The 25,526-nt window shown below is 36.1% G+C and overlaps 1 non-coding gene across 1 annotated transcript; it reads right to left on the bottom strand.

Moving 5' to 3' along the window:
- Positions 1–2,195: 2,195 nt before the first annotated feature.
- LOC126070728 (U6 spliceosomal RNA) lies at positions 2,196–2,302 on the bottom strand. The gene has a single exon (XR_007516256.1). It is a non-coding gene; the product is annotated as a U6 spliceosomal RNA (small nuclear RNA).
- Between the last annotated feature and the right edge of the window lie 23,224 nt (positions 2,303–25,526).

Below are 25,526 nucleotides of genomic sequence, written 5' to 3'. Positions count from 1 at the left end.
TTTCAACAAACAGATGCACTGCTGGAAGTGTTCGCTCGTCTATGCCAAGAAATTTGGAAGACAGCTATCTGGCCAACCATCTGGAACACATTCAGTTTTTATGTCTATTGCCAAGAAAGGTGATCCCACCAAATGTGGAAATTATTGAACAATATCATTAATATCACACACAAGTAGAATTTTGCTAAAGATAATTCAAAAGTGCCTGCAGCAGTATAACAATAGGGAAATGCCAGAAATTCAAGCCAGATTCAGAAGAGGACAAGGAACCAGGGATATGATTGCTGATTTCATTTGGATCCTGGCGGAAAGCAGAGAATACCAGAAGGAAGTTTACCTGTGTTTTATTGACTATGCAAAGGCATTCGACTGTGTGGACCATAACAAATTATGGATAGCACTGCAAAGAATGGGAATTCCAGAACACTTAATTGTGCTCATGAGGAACCTGCACATAGATCAAGGGGCAGTCATTCAAACAGAATAAGGGGACACTGCATGGTAAGTCAAGAAAGGTGTGTGTCAGGGTTGTATCCTTTCACCATATCTATTCAAACCATATGCTGAGCAAATAATCTGAGAAGCTGGACTATATGAAGAAGGGGGCATCAGGATTGGGGGAAGACTCATTAACAACCTGCTTTATGCAGATGACACAACCTTGCTTGCTGAAAGTGAAGAGGACTTGAAGCACTTACTGATGAAAATCAAAGACCACAGCCTTCATCATGGATTATACCTCAACGTAAAGAAAACAAAAATCCTCACAACTGGACCAATAAGCAACATCGTGATAAAGAGGAAAGATTGAAGTTGTCAAGGATACCATTTTACTTGGATCCACAATCAACAGTCATGGAAGCAGCAGTCAAGAAATCAAAAGACTCTTTGTATTGGGCAAATTGGCTGCAAAAGATCTCTTTAAGGTGTCGAAAAACAAAGATGTCACCTTGAAGACTAAGGTGCTCCTGACCCAACCCATGGTGTTTTCAATTGCCTCCTATGCATGTGAAAGCTGAACAATGAATGAAGAAGATAGAGAATCAGTGCCTTTGAATTGTGACGTTGGAGAAGAATATTGACTGTACCATGGACTGTCAAGAGAACAAACAAATCTGTCTTGGAAGATGTAGAACCAGAATGCTTCTCAGAAGCAAGGATGGCAAGACTATGTCTCACATACTTTGGACATTTTGTCCGGTGGGATCTGTCCCTAGAGAAGGACATCATGGTTGGTAAAGTAGTGGGTCATTGAAAAAAGGAAGACAATGAGATGGATTGACACAGTGGCTGCAACAACGAGCTTCAGCATAAAAATGATTGTGAGAATGGTGAAGGACCGGGCAATGTTTCATTCTGTTGTACAGAGGGTTGCTGTGAGTCAGAACCGACTTGATGACACCTAACAACAGTATGAATTTAGAACTGAACTAATATTGGGCATACAGTGTGGATGTTATTGCTTTCTACTCTCAAATAACTTACATTTCAGAGGCAGGCATTATGGTTTTGTAAACAATGAGTCTTGATTGGGGTTCTGAATTAAAAAGAAATAGTAGATACGGGTACTATCAGCTTAAGAATAATAATGTAGGTAAGAAGATCAAGTCTGAAGGAAAAATAAAATGACATTAGTTTTGCATGGGATAAGTTTAAGATGTCCGTTGGACATCTAGAGGGATTCCCTGAGTGACACAAAAGGTTAACCACTAAACCATTAGCCAAAAGGGTGGCAGTTCAAACACAACTGGGGGTGCCTCAGAACATAGACATGGTGATGTGGTTCTGAGAGGTCACAGCCTTGGCAAACTGATAGAGCACTTCTATGCTGCCCACGTTGGCTCACTATGAGTCAGAAATGACAACTAACAACAATGAGAACAGGACAGTAAGTAGTCAATCTGGTAATCATATGGTAATACAACTTGAAACTTGGACACACTCAAATATATGCTAGTTCAACCCATGGTTGTGAATAAGATAGTTCTAGGAGAAGACATAAAGCTAAAAGATTTAAAGATTGGAAGAGATGTTTATGAAAGAGAAGGTTTACTCAGAAAGGTAAGATTATAGTCAGACTTAAGAGAAGAAAGAAGTGATTGTGTCAGGCTTTGAGATCAAATTAAATAAGGATTAAAAACAGTATGTTAACTTTGGTGGTTGGTGGCTTCCTCATGACTTTTTCTTTATTTTTTTTTTATATGGAACGCTTCATGAATTTGCATGCCGTCCCTTGTGCAGAAGCCGTGATAATCTTCTCTGTATCGTTTCAGTTTTAGCATACATGCTGCCGAATCCAGCAGTACTTCCTGATGCATTTTAGAGCAGCCTTTTCATCAGATTGGCAACTGCAAGGTGAAAATTGACATTTCTAATGATAAATCTGATCTGTGGGTTCAGTACCTATGTGGACACATAAAATGGGTTTACTCAAAAAAAAAAATTTTTTTTAAACTGGTAAATAGCTCAGTTTTTTTTTTTTTTTTAATTTATTTAAAGCTCTGGCATGATTTAAAAGCTTAGGGAAATGGGTGTCTTAAAGAGTTAATGCATTTCCCTAAGCACCTGAATGATAAACTCACTGGGGAAAACAAGATACCATATGTCTATTTGGGAAATTTATAATGCAGGTAATTACTCACATTACATTGTCACATATGAGTTGTTTCTCAATAACAAGTCTAATATGAGGACTCACACAATACAGTAGTATCTAAAGGATAAATACTAGGTAAAAAGATAAGTATGGAAAAAATCAACTTTCCAGTCTGACTCCAAAGCTAACATAACAAAATGAAGAGCAATTTTTTCAAGCTGAAATCAAGGAGGAGATTATAAGTAATACAGTATACATTTTAATTGCAAGTGAAACCACCCATTTTATTTTAGGAACAAAGAAAATTTTAATCATATGCCTAACCCTCGTTCTTTTTTTCCCTGCAATTTCACTGTTTGGTTTTTCTGAATGTCATGGTATTTAAAGTTAATTTTCTAAATTTCCACGAATACAAATGACAAAAAAAAAAAGAAAAGAGATTTTGCTGATGGTATTTTTTTTTTCCATCACCTTTTCAAATTTGAATTCATGTATCGCAGGTGAAAGACTTTGTAGACAAAGATTGCTAGTGGAGCTCATGGGACCTTTTTTCTGGTTTTGAATTTCTGACGAACAGATTGCTGCAGCTCTGACTGTAGAAGTAGCAGATGGGATTAATTAACTGGGTGACAACTCTTCAGACCTACCTAAATTAATATTTTTCTCCCAACAATGTATTCTGATTATAATAAAACCAAGTGACGCTTATAGAAATAGATTGTGGTTCCAGTGGTTTTCACAGTATATTGGTAGTTATTTTTTCCCCTTATAAGAGCTGGTTTAGTCTGTTATTTGCATGTTAATCTTTCTAATCATTTTCTTGAAGGAAGCAGTCATACAAAAAGAAAGTACATGATGTTTGCAATGCTAGAGTTGGTCCTGACCTCAGAGACCCCTTCCTCTGCAGGGGCAAAAGGTGTAGGAGATTAATTTATTCACAGAAATTATTCTCAAACTCAAACCTCCATGGAGCAATTAATGAACTTTTGAATGAAAACCACAAATCGACACATCGACATAATATTTTCACCTGGGCTGTTTAAACTATATAAGGTCTTAGGGCGAAAGACCATTTTGTTCAAAAAAGGCCACATATTTCATCAAAACTAATATACTAGACATTAAAAGGAGGATCACAATTTCAGAGATCTTAAAATGTATATCTCTATACTATGAAATACGGGATTTTCATTGGGCTCTTTTTGCAGCAGCACAAATTCCGATAATGCCTGTGTGGGACTATAAAGAATAGTGCGAACTTTTTATTGGTAAGGTGCACACATTTTAATTTGGGGTCTTGTTAAGTTAGACCATGAAAAAACTATAGGGAAAGATTTTTTTTTTATTGATTTATTTTTTACTTCTGATAGAATTGTTGTGTGCACCCTATCATTTAATATTATGAACTTTATTTACATTGAGAGACTCTAAGATAAAAAGCGTCGTGAATCTGCTGTTTAATTTACTGTATAAATACTTTTGAGGACAGTACCGTTCTCTGCTTGCTTTACTACAATGTTTCTTTAAAACCAAATACTAGGAAAAGTGTTGCTCAGCTGGTGAGAAACGACATTTAAGTGAATGATCAGGCTTCTCTTTTTGCTTTGATGATCAAGGAGCTCAGTATCATATTTGCTGCTCATTTTAAATAATGTTAGGAGCCTGTGGCTTCCTGCAATCGAATTTCCCCTTAGGTCTCGAATTCTTGTTGTAATTTAGAGCACTATTGATACCTTCTTATTTAAAAAAAAAAAAATTGCACACACATATACACTTTCATCAATTTTTCAGTTATGAATCTATGAATTTTTTAATTTGCAGTAATCCCATGTGCAGTGGCATCACTAGGGTTGGTGTCAGCCAGTGCGGTAACTCATGGTGTCACCCCCATAGACCTCCTCCCCTACCAGACCATACAGAATCCTTCTTGTCCTAATGTTTCTTGTAAATTGTGATTCTTATATATCATGCCTTCTTTTCCTTTATTCCTGCTTCATTCTCAAAAAAGTTATTGATACAGGTTTACAAATACTGCTTGCCACAATATTGTAGCTAAAACACCAGGGAATTTGACAAACTCAGCCACTATCAAAACACGGCAGCAAGGAAAACAACAGCACGGTGCCCGTAGCACGTGTAGACGAAATCCCGTGAATTGGAGCATCATTGTAATGGGGTAATAATGACAGCTCTGGCCAGAGCACGTTAGAAGGTTCAAAAAACAAATCAGCATAAAGTTTGAGCCTTGTAAGTACATTGAAACATGTAAGCTGGGCTCATGGAAAAAAATGTTTTTGTTGTTATAGTAGTTACAGGAATATTTTTATAAAAAATAATACATTTCTGCTGAAAAACTGCACAAAAATTTCATAGGCATTTTGTTGTTGCCCCCACTGACAGTGTCACTGAGTGAGGTCCACACACTCCCGCACCTTTCTAGTGATGCCACTGCCCACGTGGATGAAGCCTGAGTACAAATAATCAAACAATAGGAACTACAACAAAACATCCTAATTTCGTATCCCAGTACAACATAATTTAACAGGGGCACACTGCCATTTTCAAATGTTAACCTTAAAAAGCTTCTCCCCCCACACTCCTCCCCCTCCCTTTCTTTTTTGAAAATGGCCCTGGGAACACTAGTGGTGCAGTGGTTAAGAACTATGGTGTGCTATGGCTGCTAACCAAAAGGTCAGCAGTCCGAATCCACCAGCCGCTCCCTGGAAATCCTATGCAACAGTTCTACTCTGACCTATAGGGTGACTATGAGTAGGAAACGACTTGATGGCAATGGATTTTTTGGTTCTGCAGTGACTTTTTTTTTCCTTATAGGCTACATCTTACCCTCAGGTTTAAATGAAATTTAGATTTATAGCTAGCTGTTATAAACAAAAAGTGAACATAGAATCCCCAGTGATGTACCATATTTTACACCAATAAGGCACATTTTCTATGTTTGTTTGCCAATGACGCCCTCCTAACTCAAGGTATTTTCACAAAAGCCACTATGCCAATTTTTTTCCATACATTGCTGTAAAAAAATTAGCATAGAACACTTACAAAAATATCTTGCAGGGGAGAGCACAGTTGGTTGGCCAACAAATGTAGAAGGCGCATTGTTTGCATAAAAATACGGTAATTAGAGAAAGAGAAAAGCAGTAAATAAGGGATTTTTTTCTTCTTCTTTACGTGAGCTACTCACAACAAAGTGTCTAGACAAACTTTCTTAAATTGTTTTATACAAGTGAGACAGTTTATTAAGGATTGTATTTATTAAGAATAAGTTACCTTCTAATAAGTCCTTTAGTTGCAAAATTTCTATAACTCATTCATTTAGCAAATGCTTGCTTTAATCAACCAGCCAATCAATGCAAAGGAATTTTAGACACAGCATTCGGAAAAAAAAAAAAAAAAAAAAAAAGCTACAGAATATATACTCTAACTTTTGTTAGTCAAAAATTCTTTTTTTCTGCTAAATATTTTATGAAATTGTCTTTACTTTAAAATATCACCATTTTCTCCTGCATCTGATTCTTGAGTAGGTTCAATAATAAGGAGCAAACTGACAAATATGGAATAAAAAGAATATTTTAGGAGAAACGCAGGACACAGATTTTTACGGGATCAATTTACTTCGCTTCTCTGGGTGTCGGAAACCCGGGTGGCGTAGTGGTTAAGCGCTAAGGCTGCTAACCCAGAGGTCAGCAAGTCGAATCCGCTAGGCGCTCCTTGGAAACTCTATCGGGCAGTTCTGATCCGTCCTATAGGCTCTCTGTGAGTTAGAATCGACTCAATGGCTGTGGTGGGTGGGTTCTCTGGGTATCAGTTTTTATTTTAGCTAGATAATTGCTATCATCTTTCATTTCCAACACTGATTTTATCCATGCTAAAATACATAATGAGAGTTTGAATAACTTTCCATGTTGTTGTTGTTGTTAGTTGCTGTCGAATTGATTCCAACTCATGGCAACCCCAAATGTGCAGAGTAGAACTGCTGTATGGGGTTTTCAAGGCTGTGACTTTTCAGAAGCAGGTTGCCAAAACTATCGAGGCACCTCTGGGTGGGTTCAAACTGCTAACCCTTTGACTAGTAGTAGAGCACTTAATCCTTCCACCACCCAGGGACTCACAATGCTACATAATTTAATAATAATTTTTTAAAAATTAGAGCAGTTTAATAAAAAAAAAATAAGAATTATGTTGTTTGAAATGTGTTACAATAATATATGGTTTTCTAAAACAGAAAATTAATAGAGAAAATCAATGAAACCAACACTAGTTCTTTAAGAAGATCAGTATAATTGATAGGCTTCTAGCCTGGCTAACCAATGAAAAAGGAAAGATACATATCACTACTATCAGAAATGACAGAGGGACCAGCACACTGATGCCATAGGCATTAAAAGGATAATAAATAAATACTATGAACAATGCTATGCCCACAAATTTGATAACTTAGATGAGATGGACCAATTCCTTGAAAGACACAGTCTACCAAAACTCACAGTGGAGGAATAATCTGGATAAACCTCCATCTATTAAAGACATTGAAAAAAAAAAAATTAGTAACCATCCAAAACACAAGACACCAGGCCCCGATAGGTTGACTGGTGAATTCTATCAAATATTTAAAGAAGAAACAAATCCTTCTCAAACATTTCCCAAAAAAATGTATGGCACAGTGGTTAAGAGCTTGGCTGCTAACCAAAAGGTCGGCAGTTCCAATTCACCAGCTGCTCCTTGGAAACCCAATGTGGCAGTTCTACTCCGTCTTGTAGGGTTGTTATGAATTGGAATTGACTCAATGGCAACAAGTTTAGTTTTGTTGATTTTAACAATGAAAGTAGTCTAATTAAGGCAAGTTTCCCAGCTCTATTAACATTATCACCAATTCCAACTTATAAAATTAGACTTTAGCCAACCTTGAAAGATTAAAAACATTTTAAAATACTAAAACATATTACCTGAAATAACAAAAATTTCCACATTAACATAGCTTCCTGAAACAAAACTGCTGCTTTTTATGTGTGTTGTTTTTTTTAAGTGGGTTTTGAAGTGTGAATTTCTCATGTTTTCAGTTTTAAAATGAGAAACAAGGAATTTATAGATATTTCCAGCAATTTTTTTTCTAAACCTGTAATATTTTTCCAGATTTTTTTTTCTCTCCCAGTAGTCACAGAGAGAATACGTTGAGCTATTCCTTTGTAAGATGAAAGGGACATTTTGGGGTTCTGGCTTACAAATCTTATATGAGTATGTAAATCATAAAAACCGTATATAGACTAAAGAGCCCTGGTGCCACAATGCTTAAGCACTTAGCTGCTAACTGAAAAGTCAGCAGTTTTTTGAACCTAACAGCCACTCTGTGGGGGTGGGGAAAAAAGGCCTGGCTATTTGGTCTCCTAAAGATTACAGCCTAGGAAATCCTATGGGGCAGTTCTACTCTGTCACACAGGTCATTATGAGTTGGCATCAACTCAACATCACTTAACAACAGCAACAACATATGCTGACTATTGTGAATACAGTGTTTCAGAATACCTGTCTTAGTCACCTAGTTCTGTTATAACAGAAATACCATAAGTGGATGTCTTTAACAAAGAGAAACTTATTCTCTCACAGTCTGGGAGGCTAGACGTCCAAATTCAGGGTGCTAGCTCCAGAGGATGTCTTTCTGTCTCTGTTGGGTCTGGGGGAAGGTCCTTGTCATCAATCTTCTCTGGTTCAGGAACTTTTCAACCTAGGGACCCTGGGTCCAAAGGACATGCTATTCTCCTGGCTCTTGTTCTTGGTAGTATGAGGGCCTCAGCTCTCTCTGCTCCCTTCTCTCTTTTGTATCCCAAAAGAGATTGACTCAAAATACAACCTAGCCTTGCAGACATCTCATTAACATAACTGCCTCTAATCCTGCCTCATTAACATTGTAGAGGTAGGATTTATAACACAAAGTAAAACCATATCAGATGACAAAATGTTAGGCAATCACACAATACTTGGAATCATAGCTTAACCCACCTGGCACATATATTTTGGGAACACAATTCAATACGTAACAATACCTTACTCATTAATTCCTGTGTATATTCAAAATATATGTTGTTTAATGACCCATAAGACAAATTCCTGTTTGAGTTTATTAACATAACACATGATTTCTTTATATATATATATATATGTGTGTGTGTGTTGTGTGTGTGTGCATGTGTGTGCGTGTATTTCCTTATCAGGAATCAAAAACGACTTAATCATACAACTATTAAAAAAAAATACCCAAAATACAAGAAAAGTTGGAAAAAATTGCATTGCCCAAATAGAGTAATGCAATGAAAATAAGCTTCTGAAAACATTTATTAGTTAAAATTCTTTAGATGGTATTTCTCCTACATTATCCTTACATGAATTTTCAAAAAGTTTATGGAGACTTAAGTAATAAAAATGTGTAACTTAATTTATAAAATAATATGAATATTTTTGTAAGTAGATGGGCATTACAAAGCATTATTCACGTTTTTGGCTTAAGTAGGTATAGTTGTTTATGTATTCAGTCTTTATATATCCTGGTTCCTCAGGTCATAAGTATTGAGAACATATGGCAACTAAATAGGAGCCAATGATATTTGTGTCTTCCTCATTACATGAAGGTTGACTTGAGCCTACATTTTACTTTGGTATTGATTTAGGAGATAATATTGGAGCCATTATCCCCTGTCCTTGAGCACAGAGAATGTGACCCAGCTGGAGCTGGACTCACAAGGACACATCAACTGGGCCCTGAGGTATAAAGAAAATAGCCAGGACGATCTTGGAAAGTATCTTTTAGGGAAACTTTCACATAAACAAATCATAACACAGCACAAAAGACCCACATACTTTCCAGTTTTATCTTTTTCTATTAGCATTTAGTGATAGTAAGATTTGTTGGACCAGTGAGGACCCTCCTGACTGTCCTTACAGAAACCTGCACCAGTGATTGTTAAGAAAGGCAATTTAAAACATAGAATCGTGGTGATTTGGCAGTTTTTAGCCAATCTGTGAAAAGGTGAAGCTTTCAATGGTTTTGCCCATTTGTAATGTTACTATATACTGATGGTTCTGTAATGTTCCTTGGATTTGAATAGACATGGCTCTAGCAGCGTGCTTATTGGTTTTCCTATTCTTGCCTATTCTGTAATATTCCTTGGATTCAGGCAGACATGGCATGCTTGTCCGTTCCTACTTTTGCCTCTGAATATATGTCAAATAAAATCTTTCTTTTTGCTCTACTAAACTTTATGATGTTTTTTACCCTAGAACAGTATACAGTAAATTGATTCTCATTTTGACTTCCATCCCAGCATTTATCTCTTCCTGGGTGATCTAGGAGTGGTTGCATATGCCTCCAACTCCAGGAAAGGACCTTATTGGCCTAAGCAACAATCTTTAGTACCCAGTGACCAGTACTGAGTAAATAGTTGATCAAATTTTGAGGCAAATCATGTACATGAAGACAATTGTTTGGAACTTCTGTAAAAAAAATTCTCATTTTTGCATGGAATCTACCTAGATTGGCACTGTCTTCCTTCTGGATATGAACAAAGAAGAATATAGTAACCAGAATCTGCTGAATGCTGTCTCATACCATGAGGGGAGTTAATTTTTAGGATGAGAGGAATGCTTAATATCAATTTTTGTTTATTTGTTGTTTTGCAGGTTTTATTGCATCACTGGATTAAGCATCATCTGGAGCCCATTTTATCTACCTATAGGCTTTTCAGTTAATTTATTTTTTTGTTTAAGCCAGTCTAAGTTTATTTTTTCTGTCACTTACAATGCAAAGATTCCTGAGCGACTGTAGTTGCTTGGAGGTTGATATCAAATTTCATAATATTAGGAAAGTACTCAATAAATTTGTTTTATTTTTCTTGGTGTATGGTGAAGGGCAACCAAAAAGGAAGAAAAGACTGATGCATTTAGATATCCAATGTTGGCGTATTTGGTAGAAATTTCTTATGATTATAACTCTGCTCCTGAGGATTCCCATTCCACCAGAAACAAAAAGACAATTGTCAACCTGGTTTCCTGATTCCATCAGAGAAACAAGTTTATAGGAGATCACTTAAACTTAAAGCAGATTAAGAAGAAAAAAAAAGTACATAGGAGTCAAGGATATTTTACTTTTGAGAACTTAAGCCATCTACACAAAGACTTACTGGTTTCTGTTTAGGAACAACGAAGATTTCAATTAGTGGTTCTAAAATCTTAATACGCAAAGGAAGCCCTAGAAGAGCTTAAGAGTGACTGTACTTGATCTCCACCTTCAAACATTGTAATTTAATTATTTTGAGACGGAGCCAAGACATCTGCATTTTTAACAGGCTCCCCAGATAATTCTGTTGCAGACGTCCTAGAGACCATATTTTATAAAAACATTGCTTTAGAGTAATGTAGATATTAACGCCTTTCATTATGCCTGGAGCATTCCAACATAGAGGCCCTTACCAGATGCCTTCTTGCCTCAGGCTTACCAAAACCAAAACCAAACCCCCTGCCTTCAAGTCGATTCTGACTCATAGCGACCCTATAGGACAGAGCAGTACTGCCCAATAGAGTTTCCAAGGAGCACCTGGTGGATTTGAACTGCCGACATTTTGGTTAGCAGTTGTAGCACTTAACTACTACACCACCAGGGTGGCTTAGCCTAACTAAAACATTCCAGGGAGAGTTGAGTTAACTTCCCCAAGCTTCCTCAAGACACTAGGCAATAACCAATGAACCAGAAATTGAACATGCCAATGAATAAACGGAACAAAGGATCACATTCTTTGTTATGGCTCAAACTTGAACCTGTACATTGGCTCTTAAAAGAGAGAGCTTTGTAAGGAGCAAGGCCCTTTCTCTGAAGCATCTGAGAAGTGACCTTGTGTTCTGCTGTTGCTCGATCTTCACATAATTGTCTAATTAACTTAATTTATAGGAGAAAGTAGAGATTGCAAAATCTGCCATTTAATTTGAAAATATAACCACAAGAAGTATTAAGTGACATTTCAGATACAAAGGTTATAAGAATTTTAAAAGTTACTATTGAGTTGAAAATTGGAATACTACCCTTAAGATACATTTTAAACTTTAGAGAAGGGGTCAGCTTCACTATTGCAAACAAAATTTCTCTGATGAAGATATGATGGGAAATTGTGCTTGGCACTTTCTCTGAAAAATAGGATTAGTAGTTTATTTTAAAATGTCTGTTTATATATATTATTTTAAAATAGCATATTTTCTTACAATGAAAACTTTAGAAAACAAAGAAGTAGAATTAAAGAAAAATAAAAATTACTCGTGATCTCATCATCCACATATACGTGTGGTAACTTTTTATAAGTATTTTCTCATGATCATTTTTGTTATGTTTAAGAAATATTTTCTAGCATAGCATAGGAAGGTAGTTTTATATCATATTATTTTAAATAGATTTCTATAAGTATCTCCCCCATTTAACTAAGTTCTCTATTCTAATCCCCCAGAAGTATGTAATACCCATTGGCATTGAGTTGATTCTGACTCATAACGACCCTAATAGATATTATCAATCCATCCCCTATGGTTGGATATTTTGGATATTCCAATGTCAAAATAATAAAAAATACAACATAATGCCTATTATTGTATGCTTACCATTTGCCAAGGAGTGTTCTTAGGTCTTTGATGCATTCTTATTGCTAGTTGCCATCAAGTCGATTCCAACTCTTGGAAAAGCCATGTGGGCAGAGTAGAACTGCTCCATAGGGTTTTCAAGGCTGTGACCTGTCAGAACCAGATCACTAGGCTTATCCTCTGAGGCACCTCTGGGTGAGTTCAAGCTACCAACTTTTTTGCTAGTAGTAGAACACTTAACCATTTGCTCCCTCCCACCAGGGACTTCTGTGTTCATCACTGATATAAAAATTAATATTTTACATGAAAAATATACAGAGATTTTGTTCAGCAATTCATAATGTTATATTATGAGATAAAATCTGTAGGTGGTGCAAATGGTTTTTGCTCAATTACTATCCTAATGATTGGCATTTTGAACACACCCAGCAGCACAAGAAAGGTTTGGCGATCTGTTTCTGTAAAGATTACAACCAAGAAAACCCTATAGAAGGGTTCTACCCTGTATTACACGGGGTCAGCATGATTCAGAATTTTTTTTTTATTATTATAAGTCCAAAACAATCATAAAATTAAGTTTGGCATATAATTAAATTTGGGGAGATTTAGCTGTGTTTGATATTTTCAAATAAAATATATAAAAGAAACCTACTGCTAAGTGAAAATTTATTGCTTTGATATGTAACATTAATATACAATTTCAGGAGAAAAAGAGATAATCTTTCAATTTACTATAATTAAAAAATAATCAGAGAATGTTAATGATTATATTTTTAAGCAAGACTGCCCCATAGAGTTTCAAGAGTGCCTGGAGGATTTGAACTGCCAGCCTCTTGGTTAGAAGCCGTAGCACTTAACCACTATGCCACCAGAGTTTCATATATATATATACACACACACACATATTGACTTCTTACCTTTTTTTCCTTGTACTTTAAGAAGGATCAGAAAACAACTAGAGAGGTCTCATGCAAAAAAAAAAAAAAAAAACACTGAACAGATAGTGGTAGCTGTAGACTGAAAGTGGATGAGACAGAGTCAAAACAGACACTATCTATCAGGCCTAGGGGTAGTCTAAGATGCAAAGAATAGCATGAGACCCTGCATTTTTAATGGTTAATTAGGACTTTCATCACTCATCTCTCAGTTTGTCATACGGGGTGATTTGTGGGTTATGATGTTGGAAGCTATGTGATCAGTATTTTAAATATAAGCAGGGTTACCCATAGTGGACAGGTTTCAGCAGGGCTTCCAGACTAAGACAGAATAGAAAGAAAGGCCTGGTAATCTTCTTCTAAAATGTAGTCATTGAAAATCCATAAATCACAAGAGAATATTATCCATTATAGTGCTAGAAGATGAGCACCCGAGGTTGGAGCGCATCAAAATACACAGTGGCCGTAATAATGTACTTGAGCACTCCAATAATCGTGAATATGGCACAAGATTGGGCAACGTTTCCTTCTATCGGACATGGGGTCATCATGAGCCAGAGCCGACTCGATGGCAACTATCAGCAACAACAAAGACTTGCCTTTCATCTTTGCAGAACTATCCCTTGTATTTCTCTGGACCCTAGGGCATCGCTAGATGTCTTCTTGCCTTTAAAGTGGCTGAACTAAAACATTCCAGGAAGAGCTGAGTTAACCTCCCCAGTTAACAGAGTCCTGGGTCTGTGAACTCTAAGGATCCTCGTCTTTGAACAGATGGATCCCCTTCAATAAATCCTTTGTATTAAGGCTAATTAATCATGGATATTTTGAGGATTAAAAAAAAAATCTGAACAAAAAAATGACAGTGTTATCAGAAGATTCCCTTTATAAGATCAGAAAAGGAGAGAAAAATGCTAAAAGTAACCAAGAAACTCCCTAAATCTTTGCCCTCCCTCTTTCTACATTAATGAAGAAGTTTTAGGAACAGAGTAATCTTCCTTCTTAATTAGGAGAAATTATATTTGGAGTGGGTTACAGTTTTATACTTTTTGTTTTCCTTTTTCTCTATTTTTTCAAAACTAGAAATTGCCTTTTCATGGTTATTTCTACCTGTCCAAATAGTCATTAAACCACTACTAAGGAAATACTTAACATATATATAAAATCACCACCCTGGGTTCGATCAATTATGGAAGAAAAGCTACCATTCTCATAGCCTTAAAATGACATATTTCAACAGGTTCACACAGAGTATGCCCCAGGGTTTTTTTTGGCTACTCAGAAGTAAAAATGATCCATTTTCATTTCTCAAGTATTTAGAGGTATGAGAGAGATTTTTCTTAAGTCTCTTAACCAAAATTTTAAATATAATCTGCTATGATTTTGTATTCATGAAATTATGCTCAGTCACTTTTTTCTTCTTGGTGTGGAATATATTTATTTTTGATATAAGACCTACCCTTAGGCATCCCTGAGCATTTCTATCAAAGGTTAAACATAAAAAGAAGATGGACTTCAAAAGATTAACTGAAATAAATGAATTTGAGTTAAATAGTGATAAAAGGAAGTAAAAAGTTACAAGAAATAACAGGACTTTTGCTATAAGCACATCTAGTTTTATGAGTCAGAATTGACTCGATGGCAATGGGTTTGTTTTTTTTTTTAGATTAGTTTTCTTTTACATCACTTCTTGACAAGAAGTTAAACAAGAAATACACGAATAAAATAGTATTGGTCTTTTTTCTACAATTATGTATTAATCTATTAATTCTATTAAAAAAATAAGAATGTTACCATTGGAGTAGAACTTAGATAATATCCGTTTTATAATATTCCAAACCACCTTCTAAGTTAAACCAGTTCCGTAATGTGGTACTAAGTTACTGCCAATGAACAAGAAAATAAAACAAAACAAAATAAAAGTTCTCTGTTAAAATAGATTTGGGAATCAGTGAATTCTATCCATGGCAGTAAATCCAGAATATACTTGACTATATTAAAGTCCCTGTGAGGAGTGGCTGAGGAAAACAAACAAACATTTACTTCAATGAAGTATTTGCCAAGCCTGTTTGAACACAGAATGTGTTTTTCATTGAGCACCAAATAACAGATTGTGGAACTAATTCTATGGCCCATGGTATGTTAAACACTGAACTAGATTAAGATCCAGATTTATAGATGAGGAAGTTGAGATCCAAGAGACCCCTTCAACCACAATTACAAGGGCATTTAAACAAGTCCAGGTGCTCTTGCTCAAAATTTTCTCTTTACAAAAATCTCTACTAACCTCAATGGTGCAAAAAAACAATGGTAGGTAGTATCAATTAAAAAAAAAAAAACTTTTATATATTTTATCTCTTACATTAGAGATGTATAAGGTATTGAGTTTATTTGGCAAATATTAAGTTATTGGATTCTAGAAAGACATCATGGCAAACAAGAACATGAAAAAGAGACTAGAGTATGACCACATTCTTTTAAAGACAAGAATGAATGAGCGAAGTGTGGAGTTGCATAAGAAACAAAATGGAGTAAAAAGTTCAAATAAAAATTGCAAATATGACACCTCTAGTTACCTCAATTACAAGGCTCACTTAATAATAAACACAAGACAATTAAAACAAACAAAACAAAACTACATCAAGTATAAATAAAGACCGAGTGCGAAAACATATATAAACAAGCTGATTCAGATTTAAAGGGAGCTCTGAGATAAAACTTGAAGGAGGTTCACATAAAGGGAAGAAGATGTTTTAAGTTTTAAATGACCTGTATTGCACTGTGAGCTTCCCAACCTCTTGAGCATTACAGATCTATGTTTGCTAATGTAGCTGTCATCAGTGCAAATAAGGAGATATTTTAATAATTCCGTGGTGTTTCACCCCTGTCTAGGAGAAAATCCCAGGGCTGACCACTCCTATGACTTTTGTTAATTGGCTTAAGTTACTGACAATTATGGCAGCTTCCTTCTTAATTATTTTCCCTGGCCCTTTCTGCCACCAAGGAAAAGTTCGATCCTGACTAGATAGGTTAAGATCAACCATAAAGATCTTTTTTTTTGTCTTCTACTAACCCCATCGTTGTTATAAAATTATAAAATATCTGAGACTAATACAACTCAGAATAAGAAAGAATAGGAATCTATTTCTAGGTTCAAGAAAATCAATTAATGTCTATAAAACTTTCAAAGAACATTGTAGTGTTGAATAACTAACAATATTTAGTGTGTATGTGTGATTTGCTAGCCACTTTATATGAGTCATTCCCTTTAATTCTCATACAATTCCATGATACGGGTACTATTCTCTTTAAATCCATTTTACAAAATAAAACACTGAAATACAAAAAAAGTATAACTTCCAATTTTTATAGTTACAAACAGTAGAGTCAGGTTTCACACATATGCAGTTTGATTCTAGAGCCTGCGAGCGTAAACTTTATGGTATATGCATTAATATCTGTGGATGCTGTAACAAATTACCACCAACTGAGCAACTTAAGGCAACAGATATTTATTCTCTTACAGTTCTGAAGGCCAGAACTTTAAAATCAGTTTCACTGAGCCTAAATCAAAGTGTTAGCAGGACCACACTCTCTCTGGAAGCTCTAAGGAAGAATCTGCTCCTTGCCCCTTCCTGCTTCCAAGGGCTGCCAGCGTTCCTTGGTGTAAGGGTCCATCACTCAAATTTCCACCTCCGTTGGATCACTATGAGTCAGAATCAACTCAGGGGCAACTGTTTTTTTTTTTTTTTTGGTGGTCACGTTGCCTTCTCCTCATCTGTCTGTGAAATCTCTCTTAACCCTACCCTTATAAGGACACGTGATTAAATTTAGCGTCCACTCTGATAATCTCCTTGTCTCAAAAGCTGTAACTTAATCACATCTGCCAAGGATTTTTTTTTCTCTAAGGTAATATTCACAGGTTGACATGATTAGGATCTAGTATCTTTGCGGGGGTCAATATTCAGCCTACCACACTATGCATTCTCTCTGACATGCTTTGTGTCTATCCAAAGTTTCATTCCCACCAAACTGGGACCAGGGCTTCATACCGAAGGAAGCAAAGCTGCAAAGCATGGAGTTGTGGTATATCCAAAAACAACGTCTCATTGGCGACTACTGGAAAAATCTAGCCAAGCAATCTAATGTGACATTACACCAAACTCAGAAACTAAGTTCCTAAGATAAGAGCCAGGGAAACAAGGTAAAATAAACACTTTGGGAAACGAAGGTAGGTTTAAGTTGTTCAGACATTGGGAAGTAGCTTTTGAAGACTTTTTGGGAAAAAAAGAGAGAGCTGGAGGGCAGGATAAAGAAAGTGGGAAGGAATATGAGACAAAACATGGAAGAAATTGTCTGGAGATTCAATCCAGTGTTTCTTATTTCTGTTGATGGCAAAATCAACATCTATTCAATTTCTCAACACAGAAAACTTGTTGTCACCTTGACATCCCCCTCTCTCACATTCCTTGTCTCTTCCATCCCAGGGACTGTTGATTTTAGCTCGTGCATAGCCCTAAATCCACCCAGCATCTGCATTACCTTTTCTATGCAATGAATATCTCTTGTCCAGACTATTTTAATAACCTACTAACAGGTACTCAAAATGAGGCATAGTCTATCTTTTATTGATATTTTAAAAGTTTAATGTATGTAATACATATAAAATAGAAGCAGCTTAATGAAGCCATCATATTTTTCAAATGGGTTAATAAGAACTCTGTAGTAATAGCTTACATACAAAAAGAGAAAATTTCCCAAGCCAAACAAATTTGGATCTTAAAATTAAAATTAGATGTGAACATCATGAGAAATGGTACCAAAAATATGTGAAAACACATTTTATGATATTAAACTAATGTTTTCTCTTTGAAAATTTTCTATTAAAAATGAAGAAGAGTGGGCTTGTGTCCTTTGTAGAAATTTATTATATGATCTACTAAATTATATTAAGCTCCTGAAAGAAATGATACATAAGGGATGACTTTTTATTTGAATTTTCTGTTTCTTATAACAGGGTTCATCAAGCTGTTTCATATTTATTTCTCTGATTAATGATATGTCAAATTCTAATTCTAGTCCCAATTTATGGCTTGTTGGCAACTGTAGAATGAAACAGCTATGTAGACAACAGGCAAAATTGATTTTTATCCATCTTCTTTGAATTCCAGTAAATGTTTCCCAAATGTGCTTTTCTGCTTCAACCAAGCTAAATATTATAGTCTTATTTCTCTCAACCATTAATTATGTTACTTCTGAGAGTAGAAATTTCTTAAAGCACAACAGTATAGTTGGATGATGTGATTTAATGTGTCACTCATTCTGAATTAGAAGTTGCATATTTAAGAAATCCTACTATTAAGTCTCCTCATTCACAAAGACACATTGTATCTCTAAAAGGTTATTTGGTGTGAATAGGTTTCATAAGAGTTTAAAAAATGAACATGAACCCTTTGAACTGATGAAAATATAACTGATTATATCACACATGGATTCAAAAAGAAAGGGAAAAAAGAAGTGTACTAACAAAAAACAAAAGAAAAGAATGTGAAAGAGAGAAAGAAAGGAAGTGCAGAGAAAACACCCAGCTCCTACATTCAGAAGGTAGAACACTTATTCCACCTATTTAGCAAGTAAGATAGTATCAAGAGAGTTCTAAAGAAATAAGGACTCCTTCCAGAAGCAACCGTAGCAGCATCAAGATGGAGATTAGGACATTGAAATTGCTCGTGTTTTCAATGTTCTTATACACTCAAGGCATGAACTATTGAGCCAAACAAGAAAAATAACTATTGGCATTTGAGGTAAAATGCTAACAAAGCCAACTTCTTATTCTCCTTTTTTTTTTTTTCCGGTATACAAAGGCATTTAAAAAAAAAAAAAAAAAAAACCTAAACTTGTTTGTAAAGATTAATGAGCATATTCTTTCAGACACAACCATCTTTGCTGAAGTTCAAATAGTGCGACCATGCTTAAAAGCACACTATTCATTCTTACGAATCTTGCCACTTTACAAGTAATGAAAAAATTGTTATTTCAACAGTATTTATCAAACAAGACTCCTCCTTGGAGACCCAATGATAATGGGATTTTGAATGTTGACTTCAGGGAATGCTGCTTACTCCATTTCAAATCACTGCTGCAACAAGTCATTTTATTCTACCAGGAGTTTAGCTTATACAATAGTTAATTGGTGACATAGAGGTTCACCTTCTTTCCATTAGTCAAGGAGAAACTTGGCTCCTGCATGCACAATCAGTACATACCTAGGGATTAGGGCAGAATGAAGCTGAATATGACTTAAATTGAAGGTCTTAACTTAAAAGTTTGAGAGATACCTGATTAGTTTTCCAGGCAGAATGCAAAGGAGAAAATGAAAGACTGTGCAGAATTATATAATGTTGTGGCCATTTCTCTTTTGGAATTGCTGAGTTTCAATCTCTCCTTTTACACCCTCTATTTAAAATTGGGAATTATCTCCTCAACCCCGTGTTCAGGCTTGGTGGAAGGGTTATTCATGTTGGCAGCTTCCCACATTGGAAGATAAAATAGCTAAAGTTATTGCAATTCAAAACGTCTTTTAATTCTCTCTTGCCCCACAGGATGAAGTGGTCAGGCTTGTGACTTAAACATTGCCAATCCAATGCTTTCTTCAAGGAGCTAGTGAAGCAAAGAGGAAGGAATATATGAGGCCATTCCTCATTGTTGTTGATGCTCATAGGTGCCCTCAAGTAGGTTCTGACTCATAGCTACCCTACACAAAACGGAATGAAACACTGCCCACTCCTGCACCATCCTCACAATTGTTGCTATGTTTGAACCCATTGTTGCAGTCACTATGTCAATCCATCTCATTGAGGGTCTTCCTTTTTTGCTGACCCTGTTTTTTACCAAGCATGATAGCCTTCTCCAGGGACTGATCTCTCCTGACAATATGTATAAAGTATGTGAGACTAGTCTCACAATCCTTGCTTCTAAGGATCATTCTGGTTATACTTCTTTCAAGGCAGATTCATTCACTCTTTTGGCAGTCCATGGTATATTCAATATTTTTCTCCAACACCACAATTCAAAAGCATCAATTGTTCTGTCTTCTTTATTCATTGTTCAGCTTTTGCATGTATATGAGGTGGTTGAAAATACCATGGCTTGGGTCAGGCACACCTTAGTCCTTAAGGTGACATCCTTGCTTTTCAACACTTTAAAGAGATCTTTTGCAGCCTATTTGCCCAATGCAATGCATCATTTGATTTCTTGACTGCTGTTTCCATGGCTGTTGATTGTGGATCCAAATAAAATGAAATCCTTGACAACCTCGGTCTCCTCTCTGTTTATCCTAATGTTGCTTACTGCGCCAGTTGTGAGGATTTTTGTTTTCTTTGTGTTGAGGTGTAAGCCATAGTGAAGGCTGTGGTCTTTCATCTTCATCAGTAAGTGCTTCCAGTCCTCTTCACTTTCAGCAAGCAAGATTGTGTCATCTACATAATGCAGGTTGTTAATGAGTCTTTCTCCAATCCTGGTGTCCCTTTCTTCTTCATATAGTCCAGTTTCTCAGATTATTTGCTCAGCATACAGATTGAATAGATATGGTGAAAGGATACAACCCTCATGTACACCTTTTCTGATTTTAAACCGTACAATATCCCCTTGTTCTGTTTGAATGACTGCCTCTTGATCCATGTACAGAAACCTCATGAGCATAATTAAGTGTTCTGGAATTCCCATTCTCCACAGTGTTATCCATAATTTGTTACGATCCACACAGTTGAATGCCTTAGCATAGTCAATAAAACACAGATATCCATCTGACATCAGCAATGATATCCCTGGTTTCCCGTCCTCTCTAAATCCAGGTTGAATTTCTGGCTGTCCCCTGTCAATATGCTGCTGTCACTGCTTTTGAAAGATCTTCAGCAAAATTTTGCTTGCATGTGATAGTAATGATATTGTTTGATAATTTCCGCATTCGGTTGGATCTCCTTTCTTGGGCATAGGCATAAATATAGATCTCTCCTGACAGCCAGGTAGCTGTCTTCCAAATTTCTTGTGAGGCTTGGTGGAAGGGTTATTCATGTTGGCAGCTTCCCACATTGGAAGATAAAATAGCTAAAGTTATTGCAATTCAAAACATCTTTTAATTCTCTCTTGCCCCACAGGATGAAGTGATCAGGCTTGTGACTTAAACATTGCCAATCCAATGCTTTCTTCAAGGAGCTAGTGAAGCAAAGAGGAAGGAATACATGAGGCCATTCCTCATTGTTGTTGATGTTCATAGGTGAGTACTTTCCGTGCTGTATCTATTTGTTGAAACATTTCAGTTGGTATTCTGTCAATTCCTGAAGCCTTTTTTTTGGCCAATGCCTTCAGTGCAGCTTGGACTTCTTCCTTCAGTACCATTGGTTGCTGATCATGTTACCTCCTGAAATGGTTGAAGGTCAACCAATTATTTTTGGTATAGTGACTGTGTATTCCTTCCATCTTCTTTTGATGTCTCCTGAGTCATTTAATATTCCCCTGTGGAATTCTTCAGTATTGCAACTCAAGGCTTAAATTTTTTCTTCAATCCTTTCATCTTGAGAAATGCTGAGTGTGTTCTTCCCTTGTGGTTTTCTATCTCCAGGTCTTTGCACATGCAATCATAAGACTTTGCCTTCTTGAGTCGCCCTTTGAAATCTTCTGTTCAGCTCTTTTACTTCATTTTTTCATTTTCCTTCAGCTACTTGACACTTAAAAGAAAGTTTCTGAGTCTGTTCTGACACTCGTTCAGGCCTTTTTTTTCCTCTCCTGTCTTTTTAATCACCTCTTGCTTTCTTCATGTATGATGTCCTTGATGTCATTCCACAACTCATCTAGTCTTCAGTCATTAGCATTCAACGTGTCAAATCTATTCTTGAGATGGTCTCTAAATTCAAGTGTGATATACTGAAGGTTGTACTTTGGCTCTTGTGGACTTGTTCTAATTTTCTTCAGTTTGAGCTTGAACTTGCATATGAGTAACTGATGGCCTGATCTGCAGCAGGCCCTGGCCTTGTTCTGACTGATGATATTGAGCTCTTCCATCGTCTCTTTCCACAGATGTAGTCGATTTGATTCCTGTGTATTCCATCTGGGGAGGTCCATGTGTATAGCCTCCATTTATATTGGGGAAAAAGGTATTTGCAGTGAAAAATTCATTGGTCTTGCAAAATTCAATCATGTGATTTCTGGCACTGTTTCTATCACCAAAGCCGTATTCTCCAACTGCTGATCCTTCTTCTTCGTTTCCAGCCTTCACAGTCCCATGACCAGTAATTATCAGTGCATCCTGATTGCATGTTCAATCAATTTCAGACTGCAGAAGTTGGTAAAAATCTTCAAATCTTCAATTTCTTCATCTTTGGCCCTTGGTGTGTAAATTAGAATAATAGTCATATTAACTGGTCTTCTTTGTAGGCGTATGGATATTATCCTATCACTGACTGCGTTGTACTTCAGGATAGGTCTTGAAATGTTCTTTTTGTTGATGAATGCAATGCCATTCCTCTTCAAGATGTTATTCCTGGCATAGTAGACCACATGAGTGTGCAATTCAAATGTCCAGTATGAGTCATTTTCAGCTCACTAATGCCTAGGATATCAATGTTTATGCATTCCATTTCATTTTTGATGATTTCCAATTTTCCTAGATTCATACTTCATACATTCCAGGTTCCAATTATTACTGAATGTTTGTAGCCACTTCTTCTCATTTTGAGCCTTGCCACATCAGCAAACCAAGGTCCTGAAAGCTTGGCTCCATCCACAACATTAAAGTTGACCCTACTTTGAGGAGGCAGCTCTTCCCCAGTCATATTTTGAGTGCCTTCCAACCTGAGGGGCTAATCCTCCGGCACTGTAACAGACAGTGTTCTGCTGTTATTCATAATGTTTTCACTGGATAATTCTTTTCAGAAGTAGACTGTCGGGTCCTTCTTCCTAGTCTGTCTTAGTCTGGAAGCTCAGTTGAAACCCATCCACCATTGGTGACCCTGCTGGTTTTTGAATACCAATGGCATAGCTTCCAGGATCACAACAACACACAAGCCCCCACAGTATGACAAACTGACAGATGCATGGGGGCCAGTCCTTACAGTAGGTCATTTAACATCTTCACCACATTTCTTCAGTTACACAATGGTGACTAAGCATTTTTCTTCTTGGCTTTGGTTTATGGTAATTTCCAAGTCAGGTCCTCTTGTATTCCATTGATTCTCTGAGCCTCCGTATTACTTCTAATAAATTCATTTTTTTACTTCACAGATACTGATATCATCAGTGAATATATATTGAAATGAACAAAACAAACAAAAAAATTAGAAATGATCTTATTGTGTTTGAATAATCTCCAAAATAAATATATTGAGTTACCTCTGAGTCTTCTTTTACTTTAAAAAAATAGCTAACTCCTCATGCTGTAATCATAAAAAAAAAAAAAAGACTTTTGTAATTAAAAGGACCTTTAAGACTTCCAATCTAATCTCTCATATGTAGTCTCCTTTTCTCTGAATAAACTGTCAATGATAAAAATATCTTTGAAGTAAAGAATGATAAGCTCTTTTTGGGAAAAAAGTTACATTTATTTATGTACTTTTTAAAGTATAAATTCAACAGGAAAATGACTATTTTTTCTGACCCTGCTTGAAATTTTGATATATTTTATATGGTAACTGCAGTTCAACAGAACCTTGTATCTTAGGCTCCCAAATTACAAATGCAGACATGAATAAACAATGAGTGTTAATGAATGAATAGAATATTCTCATTAATTCACCCAACAGTATTTATTGATCAATTACCATGAGTTTAACTCTATATGTAGAAAAGATAAACAATGCAGAAATAGCAAATGCTTGACATATCCTATATTAGATTGGGGATTGAGATACCTTTTCAGATAGTTCTGTATCTCTACTAATTCTATAAAAGCTAAGAATAGAATTGTCGTTGTTGTTGTTAGCTGCCATTGAGTCAGTTTTGACTTACAGAGACCCTATACACAACAGAACAAAACACTGACCAGCCCTGCACCATCCTCACAATCTTTGCTATGTTTGAACCCATTGTTGCAGCCACTGTGTCAATCCATAGAATTAGCTATAGCAAAAAAACTATTAATTGTGTGGGTCATACAGAATCTTCTATATTACATGGTGGGAATTAAAATATGCCTCTAGGCTTAAAGTACTTGGGATAGAGTCATCGTTTGGGAGAAGGACAGTGTGCAATAGGAAAGTCTCAAAGGTAGAAAACTAAAAAAAATAGAGACAAGGAATTTATCTAACACCAAAATGTCCTGCCAACTCTGTTCCCCCCTCCCCCCCCCCTTTGCAGTTGCTTTTGTCTCTTAGCCAGATTACTCTATAGATCTGTCACCAGGGTTCTTGAAATCTATAGCTTTTGGGTAAGTGGACACATATTTCAAATCTAGATGAGTTGGCTTAAATCCCGTTTAGGGAGGATATTGAGCCTGCTCCCGCTTTGATTTTGGAAAACACTTGGTGTTGATGATGTTGAAGACCATAACCTGGAGAGTAGCAGTATGAGATCCAAAGATATCAGTGCCCAGAAGCTTGGGAGAGTGACAGGATTTTTCATAAAAATGGCTTAGAATCTTTCTTCCCACTACATTCAACTGAGAATCTCTTTCTCTTTCCACACACATACAGACACACACACACACATCACAAAAGAGCTGCTCTGCAATTTTGCTTAATTTAAGCACTGGACAGAAAATACTACATCTATTTTTAAATGTGCATAGAAATTCAAGATGTATTGGAAGGAGAAAAGCTTCCATAAAGCTAGGCAAGAGGGTGCATCTGTGATTGGAGGAGTAAGACAGATGCACCTGATGCGAAACCAACTTCTGAGGAGGCTTGGAAAAAACAACACACTTTCCCTGTCATTAGGAATGAATCATAACCATTCTTTGTTTATGGTGCTGGGACACAGTTTTCTATTTTTATTATAAAGAAGGATTATCTGGCAACAAAAGTGAAAGAACCCCATACGCTTCGAGAAAACAAAGTTAAGTGGAAAGGGAAAAAGGCACTAATTGATTCTTCTTAAGGAGTTCCTTCACACCTCCATTTTAATTCTTCCCATCATAATCACTTTTAAATGCCTTTTTCGTCACTATTCTTTCTGACTTACTGTTTTAATTAATGGATTTCTTTTCAACTAATCAAAGCAAATGAAAATGAGAGCAAAAAAAAAAAACCTATTTTCCTTTAGATATTGGTATTTAGGTACTTTTAGGTCATGATTTCAAGAATTATACAAAATGAGGTTAAAAAATGTTTTTCTGAAGATATGGGATAAGATAATACAGGTATTATGTGGTCCTATAG

Source organism: Elephas maximus, chromosome 2 (genome assembly GCF_024166365.1).
Source record: "Elephas maximus indicus isolate mEleMax1 chromosome 2, mEleMax1 primary haplotype, whole genome shotgun sequence".
Classification (NCBI taxonomy): domain Eukaryota; kingdom Metazoa; phylum Chordata; class Mammalia; order Proboscidea; family Elephantidae; genus Elephas; species Elephas maximus.
Note: the sequence above shows the minus strand (reverse complement) of the source record. Positions and strands in the feature narration are given on the sequence as shown.